This window comes from Alexandromys fortis, unplaced genomic scaffold (assembly GCF_014885135.2).
Source record: "Alexandromys fortis isolate MF-2015 unplaced genomic scaffold, M_Fortis_MF-2015_v1.1 scaffold_307, whole genome shotgun sequence".
NCBI classification, from domain to species: domain Eukaryota; kingdom Metazoa; phylum Chordata; class Mammalia; order Rodentia; family Cricetidae; genus Alexandromys; species Alexandromys fortis.
Genome location: NW_026068205.1, coordinates 843,403 through 852,243, shown reverse-complemented (window position 1 = coordinate 852,243; position 8,841 = coordinate 843,403).

The window sequence follows — 8,841 nt, the reverse complement described above, 5'->3', positions numbered from 1 at the left end:
CATGAGCAAGTCTTTGTTTAAACCCAGGATCTGATTTCTCACATAAGCACCCATAAGTGTAATGTTCAGTTCCTGCAGTACATAGATGTATGGTTAGTGATTTGAGAAACTGCTGAATGTTTTTCCAAAGTTAATACACTTTGCATTCACACCAGGAGTGTAGAAATGAACCAGTTCCTTTTCATCCACACCTGCAGTAAGGAGTGCAGTGGGCTGTTCCCGCCACCCAGTTCCCGCATGGCTAGCTTTACCCGAAATAATTACACAGAAACTGTATTCTTTTGAACACTGCCTGGCCCATTAGTTCCAGCCTCTTATTGGCTAGCTCTTACATATTGATTTAACCCATTTCTAATATTCTGTGTAGCACCACGAGCTGGCTTACCAGGAAAGATCTTAACCTGCGTCTGTCTGGAGTGGGAGAATCATGGCGACCGCCTGACTCGGCTTTCTTTCTCCCAGTATTCTGTTCTGTTTACTCCGCCTACCTAATTTTCTGTCCTATCAAAGGGCCAAGGCAGTTTCTTTATTTAACCAATGAAAACAACTCAAAACAGAAGACTCTCCCCCATCACACACCATAACTCAGTATGGTCAATATCATCACTTTAATGAATTCTTGAAAATTTTAATTCTCAGATTTTATTTTATCTGTAATAGTTCTTTCCTTGGATGTATGTTTATGTACCACATGCATGCCTGCCACCAAAGGAGGTCAAAAGAGGGCACTGTATCTTCTAGAACTGGAGTTACAGATGATTGTGAGCCATTCTCATGGTCCTGGGAACTGAGTCCAGGTCCTCTGGAAGCACAGCCAGCTTTCTTAACTCCTGAGCTATGTCTCCAGACTTTTAGCTATTCTTATAGGTATACAACCATGTATAGTTGCGGTTTTAATTTGAAAGTTCTTAAATTGCAAATAATCTTGTATTTATTTTCATGTTATTAACTATCTATACACTTTCTATGATAAAATAACTGGGTACATATTTTGAGAATTTTGTTTTCTTGGGTTTTTAATCTGAATGATTTACACATTTGAGAATAAAAACAGCCTGATATGAAACTGTAGAAGGGAGCTGCGGGCTGCTTTCCTGCCGCCTGGCTCCTGGCTCCCTAGCTAGCATATGCCCCGAAATAACACACAAATTATATTCTTTTAAACAGTGCTTGGCCCATTAGTTCTAGCCTCTTAATAGCTAATTCTCACATCTTACCTTAACCCATATTTAGTAATCTGTGTAGCACCAGTCTTACCTGGAAAGATTCAGCATGTCTTACCTGGCGGCTTGCTTCATTGCATCTGCTCTGGAGAGGAGCTGCATGGTGTCTGCTCTGGAGAGGAGAGGCTTGGTGTCTGAGCTCACTTCCTCTTCCTCCCAGCATTCTGTTCTGTTTACTCCACCCACCTATGTTCTAACCTATCAGGCCAAGCAGTTTCTTTATTAATTAACCAATGACCTTCCTCCATCATGAAACAAAAGATTTTGTTTATTTCTTAGTTAGGGTTTCTATTTCTGGGAAGAGGCATTATTACCACAGTAACTTTTATAAGGAAAGCATTTAATTAGGTGTCTTATAGTTTCAGAGGTGTAGTTTGTTTTTATTGTGGCAGGACATGGCTGCAAACAGGCAGACATAGTGCTGGGAAAGGATCTGAGAGTGGAGAAGGAGCTACATCTTGACTGGCAGGCAACAGGAAAAGGTGTGAGCATATATGAGATCTCAAACAAAGTCTGCTTCCACAGTGACACACTTCCTCCAACAAGGCCAAACCTACCCCAACAATGATACACCTCCTAGTAGTACCACTCACTATGAGCTTATGGGGGCAAATACGTTCAACTACCACAGTTTGTTTATTTGTTATTCTAGTTACAGCTTGTCTTTTGTTGTTTTTAAAATAGACATCGCAAAACAGATATTTTTAATTTTAATAAAGTCTGTTTTGTAGTGATATTTTATTTGTAATTAAATAAATAAGGCTTGCCCAAAAATCAGTGAGTAAAACAGCCACACTGATCAGCCATACTGATGAGGCAGTGGTGGCACATATCTTTAATCCCTGTAGCCACATTATTTGCCATAGAAACAGGGCAGTAGTGGTGTATTCCTTTAATCCCAGCACCAGAGAGGAATATAAGATGGGAGGAGACAGGTCTCATTCTGAGGATTTCTGGTGGCAGGATTACCATTTTCAGACTGAGGTAGAGTTAAGAGTCAATGGTTGGCTGTTTTGCTTTTCTGGTCTTCAGGTTGAACCCCAATATCTGTCTCTGGGATTTTATTAAGCATTCATCATAGTTTTCATATTTCAGCCATTATGTCTAAGTACTCACTGCCCTAATTCAACACTATAAAAACTTTCTCTTATGCCTTTTGGTCCAGAAAGTTTTCAGTTCCAGGTTTTACCTTGAGGTCTATGACTGTTTTGGATTCTTTGCAGGCCGTGCAGTAAGTTCCTAGTTTGGCATGTGGACATCCAATTGTTTCAACAGCCTAGTAAGGTTGCTGTTGCCCCTTAACCATACTTTACTGTTTTACATGCTCTGTACCACTGGCTTCTCTGTGTGTTTTCCTACCACGACCTCTGCACTGTTTTGAGTACTCTATTTTTATAATAAACTTTGAAATCATGCAGTGATGATATTTGAACCATATTCTTATCCAAAGCATATTCAGCTGATTTGTGCTACTGTGTTTCCATACTCAGTTTTGAACTGGCTCATCAACTCCATAAAACCTTTTTTGTTTGTTTTTTGAATCTATAGATAAATTTTAAAAGAGCTAAAACCTTAAAATAGCTAATTCATAGCCAGACATGATGGTATACATCTTTTAATCTAGTACTTGTAGGCAGAAGCAAGTAGCTCAATCACTATGAATCTAAGGCCAGCCAGGACTGCAGAGTGAGATCCTATCTCAAAATAAAATAAAATGAACAAAATAAAAAGAACACTGATTTTCAAACAAAGCATGTTTATCCACACATGCTACATATTCTTTGAGATCTCTGGACAATGTTTTTATATTCTGTACACGTTTCTTGTACACTATAGACTGCCATTATGTATTTCATACTTCCCAAATTACTGTAGGTAGAATTATCACCTACAATTTTGATTTATAAGTATTTGTTGTTAGTGTTCAAAAGCAATGGCTTTTGTATTAGTGTACTCTGAGACCTTGGTAAATTCATTCCATTGTTATCAAAACTTTCTTCCATATGATACTGGATTTTCAGCACAGGTAACCTAAACATACTCCATACTTCATGCTTTCATGAACATCTACATTTTTGGCTTTGACCTTAGGTCCCTAAACCTTAAGCACAGTGTCAACTATATGTTTTTCCTAAATGGTCTTTGTCAATTTAAGAAGTATGTTACTTCTTAAAAAGTTTTATTTTATAATAATGTATTATTTCTCTATGTGTACATGTGAGTACATGTATACTTGTATGTCTGTCTGTCTGTGTAAGCGTGCATTATACATTTGTTTGTGTGAGTAGAAACTCTATGTTCAGTTACTGTTGTGTGGGTATGCTGGTACATTCAGATGCCCACAAAGGCACTCTCTAGTTCATAAGACAGAGTCTCTAACTGAACATAGAGTTCACAGATTAAGCTGGCAGGACATCAAATCCTAAATATACCCTTATCTCTGCTCCCTATCCTGCCACAGCCAGTTACAGGCACATGCTAGCACACCCAGTGTTTACACAGTGCTGGGGATCTCAACTCTGGCAGTTGTTTCTTGTGCTTTGCATTTTTATCTCTAGATAAAGTTCTTCATCATGTGGTATATTTTCTAAACATTTTTTTCTGTTATTCATTATAAGCATCCTGTGTGTGTATGTGTGTGTATAAATGTGTGTGTGTCTCTCTCTCTGTATGTGTCTGTGTGTCTGTATCTGTGAATGTTGGGGGCAGGAGGTACTCACCCGTACAGATGCACAAGGATGGAGACCTGATGTTGATGGTGAGTATCTTCAGTCACTTCCCTTTCTTACTTTTAGAAAGGTTCTCCCATTGGACATGGACCTTTGGTTTTATCTAGACTGCCTGTCCAGGAGGCTCCAGGGATCCTCCTGCTTCTGCCCTCCTATACTAGTGTTAAAGGCCAGTGACATCTACTGGGGATCCAAACTCAATTCCCTAGGCTTTCATAGAAACACTTTACCCCCATAGCTACCACCCAGCCTTCACTGATACAGTTTTTGTGACAAATAATTTACCATTGCACCCCTCCTAAGATTACTTCTTTACTTGGGGATGATAAGCCCAAGCCAAAAAATCAAGCATGTAAAAAACAAAAACAGAACAAGACAGCAGTAACAGGGTGCTAGAACTATACAACTCAGTTTGGATTCAAGCTCACCCAGACCATGGTATGGTCGCAATCCCTAGTGAGGTGCCTGAGAGCACCAAGTCTGGGAAGGGGATAGAAGTAAGTCCAAGCCAAGAAGAAGGATGGGAAGGGATTCCCCTAGGTTTCCAGATGATGGCACTTCCATTTCTACAGTGACTGTAAAGACTGACAGACTATTCACTCCCTCTGTGGTACGGGAGAATTGTCTGTATTCTGTCAATCATATTTTAAATAAATGCTGATTGGCCAGGTAGGAAATATAGGTGGGAAAACCAGACAGGAAATAGAAATGATGTAATGAGAACAGAAGAATTCTGGGAAGGAGGAAGTTGACTCCTCCCAATCCTGCCCAGACCACCGAGGCAGCAGGATGTGATCTGCTCCACTGAAAAAAGGTGCTGAGCCACATGGCTAACATAGATCAGAAAAACGGGTTAATCAAGATGTGAGAGTTAGCCAGTGAGAGGCTAGAGCTAATGGGCCAATCAGATTATAATTTATGGAGGACCTATGTGTGTTTTTATTTGGGGCTAAACAGCTGGGGGTACCAGGCGGGACAGAAAACCCCAACAACAGCAAGCAGGTCCTTCCATGTTACACCTCTGTTTTCCCCCTCTTTTCCTCACTCCTCTCCTCCTTCCCTTTATCTTCCTTTTTCTCTTCCCTTCTTTCCCCTTCCTTGACCTTGTTCTGTATTACTAATGAACTATGGTGGTCCTGCACAGATCTCCCAGTCTTTGTGTTCTTCCTTCTTTTGTACTAGCCTGGGAATTTTTGGTGTCTTTGTGTCTCCAAAGCTCTCAGCTCAGGGAGTTTCTCAGAATCCTCTTACTGTCCTGCCCTCTTGGTGACTTGGCCATATTCTAAGCCTGCTAAGTTGTATAATCACAGAGCCTACTTTGTTTCTTTTCCATCTTTCTCACTCTCTGTCCTAGCTTGCTTTTCACTGTTTTGAAAATGCCTACTCCATATACTGTGTCTGTTTTAGTTTTGAATGCAAACACAGTACTCACTGCACCATCCTGACTTTTGGCAAAAGTACAAGGTAAATATATATTTATGTTGGGGAGTAAGCACTGAACAAATTTATCCAGTTGAAAACATAAATAAGCTGAAAAAAAAAATAAACTAGAGTCTAAGGCTGAAGGATGAATTTCTTAGCTGCCTGGTGCAGTTGCTATTCCAAAGCTAATGATGGAATTATCTTCTGGAGCCCTGCTGCTGCCATATAAATCCTCACTGCTGTTCCCACAATCTTCATAGGCCCTTTCCCATCATTTCTTGAACCTCCTTTGTTAAGTGGCTTCTCTGATCTAGGAAATCCTGGCTTTCTCTGTCAGTTCATACACTGAATACTGATCCCAATTCTTGGCTTTGCTCCTGTTCTTGATATTATTTAAATCGGGTTTCAGCTACAATTCTTTCTCTGTGGCTTGTTTATGCCCTAGGGTTGAGACTCTTCTTTTACATTTTTAAAGTGGAACTAAAAACACATACTCAGTAGAGTGTAAGCGGCTTGCAAGTTTTTAAATATTTATCCTTTTTCAGAGAAAGTTTGCTGACTGCTGGTACAAATTTGTTGTTGTTTCCTCATTTATTTCTTTAATGAAAAAGTAAAATGAGCATGCTGGCTTAGCACTGGCTCTGATATCAGACTGAGTTCAGATTCAGCTGCTGACTTCCTCAGTTATAAAGGGAACTTGCTGACCATCGTGATGCTTTCACTTCTTCAGGCGAAAAACAAGACTAACATCCCTTGCTACCTCATATCTATCCGAGAATCTCTAAAGTTTATGGAGTGCTTTTAGTGCCTAGAATTTGATGAGTTCAAGAGATCTCAGCTTTCTCTATTTCTTTGTTGGTTTTGTCTTTATGGTATCCTACAGATGTTCTTTCTTTTTAGCAGATTCTGAAACTTTTATGCACGGTGAGCAAATAACCTAAAGATATTTACTTGGGCTTAGCACTATGTATAAATGTTATTTGGGAATTTTGTATTGCAGCATTGTGTCCTGGAAGATACAGTCTTACACAGTGTACACACACAAAACCAAAGGGAAGCATCTCTTATTTTTTACTGTAGCTTATGCTGGGACTTCTTAGACTTTAGAGGACATTTGGCTCAATAGAGGAACAGATGGTATACAAGCGCGCACATCTTCAAAGACTGAATTTCCTCAGAGGATTTCACCCTGAAAAGCTGAATTGCTCTGGCTATTAACATGAGCAGAACAGATGCACTTTCCTAGATCTACCACTAGTTTATTTTCATAACTTATCAAGTAAGTTGAATACATTGAACATTTTAATCTTGAAGCTATTCTTGGGAGGCTGAGGGAGAATAATTGCTGTGAGTTTACAGAGAGCTTGGGCTACCTTATGAATTCTAGGCCAGCCTGGGCTATAGAGTCAGACTCTGTCTCAACAAACCATAATAAATAAAAATAAAGTATATCTAATGTCTATATTTTAATATAAGGCTACTTATTATTTTTAAAAATTGACATTTATTTATTTGCTCTGCATTTTTGGTTCTGTTTGGTCACGTGCCGAGGCACACATGGAGGTCTGAAGACAACCTGTGGGAGTCCATCCTCTTCTTCCTCTCTAGACTCAAATTCAGATCATCAGACTTGGCAGTCGAGTCATTTCATCGCCACTTCTCAAAAGCACTATCTTTGTATCTGAACCTACTTTGTAAATCCTCTCAAACTCTCCCCTCCATGTCAGCTTCCCCCCATGAGGGGCAAAGCATTAAGCAGTAGATGGCGTCATCAACCACAAAACTGACAGAGTTCCTGTTTTCTTGGAACAAGTCGGGGGAAAAAATGAGAGTGGAGTGAGGGTTGGCTTGTAGGAATGATGCATTCCTACAATTGGAATCCATTGACTTGTGTGTGGGCTTAGAGTAATCAGGGCTTCTACCGTTATTAAGCTGCCTTTGGTTATAACATATTGAAACTTAATGGTTCGTGTTAAGGTTCAGCCAACAGCCGCATGCCTCAGCACTTCCTAAGTTGTCTAACCTCATTATGAGCATTCCCTGCAGTTCATTTATAATTTAACATTTACAGAATAAGCAAATCAATAGCACTATGAATAATTTAAGCCCAATAAAACATCCCGTAACACTGGCAACAGGAATCTATCTCAATACAGTCATACGTGTCAAATCACCGGAGTTTGCTAAGCTGTTTGTTAAGACTGCGCATAAAGCACTACCTCGCTTGGCTTCAATTTCAAAGTTAAGTAGTTTTATTTTTAAAAAATACCAATCATTATAATGTTTTAGAAACTATACAGAATGCTTAATATGTGATTTTTAATACCTGTCTAGAGCAAGATATGGGAACACATATCTCAATGTTTATATTTAGGAGGAAGAAGCAGCATGAGTTCAAGGCTAACCTGGTCTACGTGTCTGTGTGTCCTGGCTAGTTTGAACTGTCAATTTGACAGATCCAAAATTTATTTGAGAAGAAGAATTTTGCTGAGAAATTGCTAGATCAGATTGGCCTAGCAAGGCAGCTTGTAGGAGGTCTCAGCCCACAGTGGGCAGCACCTTCCCTAGGCATGGGCTCCTGAACTGCATAAAAAAGCTAGTAAGCAACCAGACAGCAAGATGCATTTGTTTCTCTCTACCCATCTATAGCTGTGATATGACTAGCTGCCTAATTTTCTGCCTTAACTCCAAATCAGTGATGGACAGTAACCTGAAACTCTAAACCAAATAAACTCTTTCCTCCCCTAAGTCACCCTAACAGCAACAGAAAAAAAACTTGAATGTTGGGCTACAGTGTAAGACCCTGTCTCAACAACAACAGAAATAGCATTTGGGATGGAGAGGCTGGAAAACTGTGAGCTTGAATCTGTCATGGTTTATATAGTGAGTTCTAGGACAGCCAAGGCTGTATAGTAAGACCCTGCCTGAAAAGCAAAACGAACAAAATCTGACTATATATTTCAGTAACTTGGATAACAATGTAATTGTATTGAATATTTTGCTTTTCTTTTATTCAAATCAGCCTTGAGAAAAAATATGGATTAGAATTCTTTCATTCGTAGTTAATTTAGTCATTCACTCACTCACTCACTCACCAAATGATTGCTTAGTGAGAATTAATTCTAAAGAGAACCTTTCTATAACACGAACAGTGTAGACAGCAGTAAAGATACACTGAGACTGTTCCCATGTTTCTCAGAGCTAGTGCTGAGGAAGAGAAATAATTTGAAATAACTACATTTATATAATTGTATTCAATTAACACAGGGAAACAACAATTGCTTTAGATCTTTGGAACTGATAATAAATAAGACAAGTATAGACAAATATGTTTCAGCATCAAAACTTGTAAATTGATAGCAGAGATTAAAAATTAGTAATAAAATAGACATACACAGCTATGGCAAAGAAAGCCACATACGTTTAAAACAAACAAAAACTTCTAAAACCCATGACTGTGAAGAGGA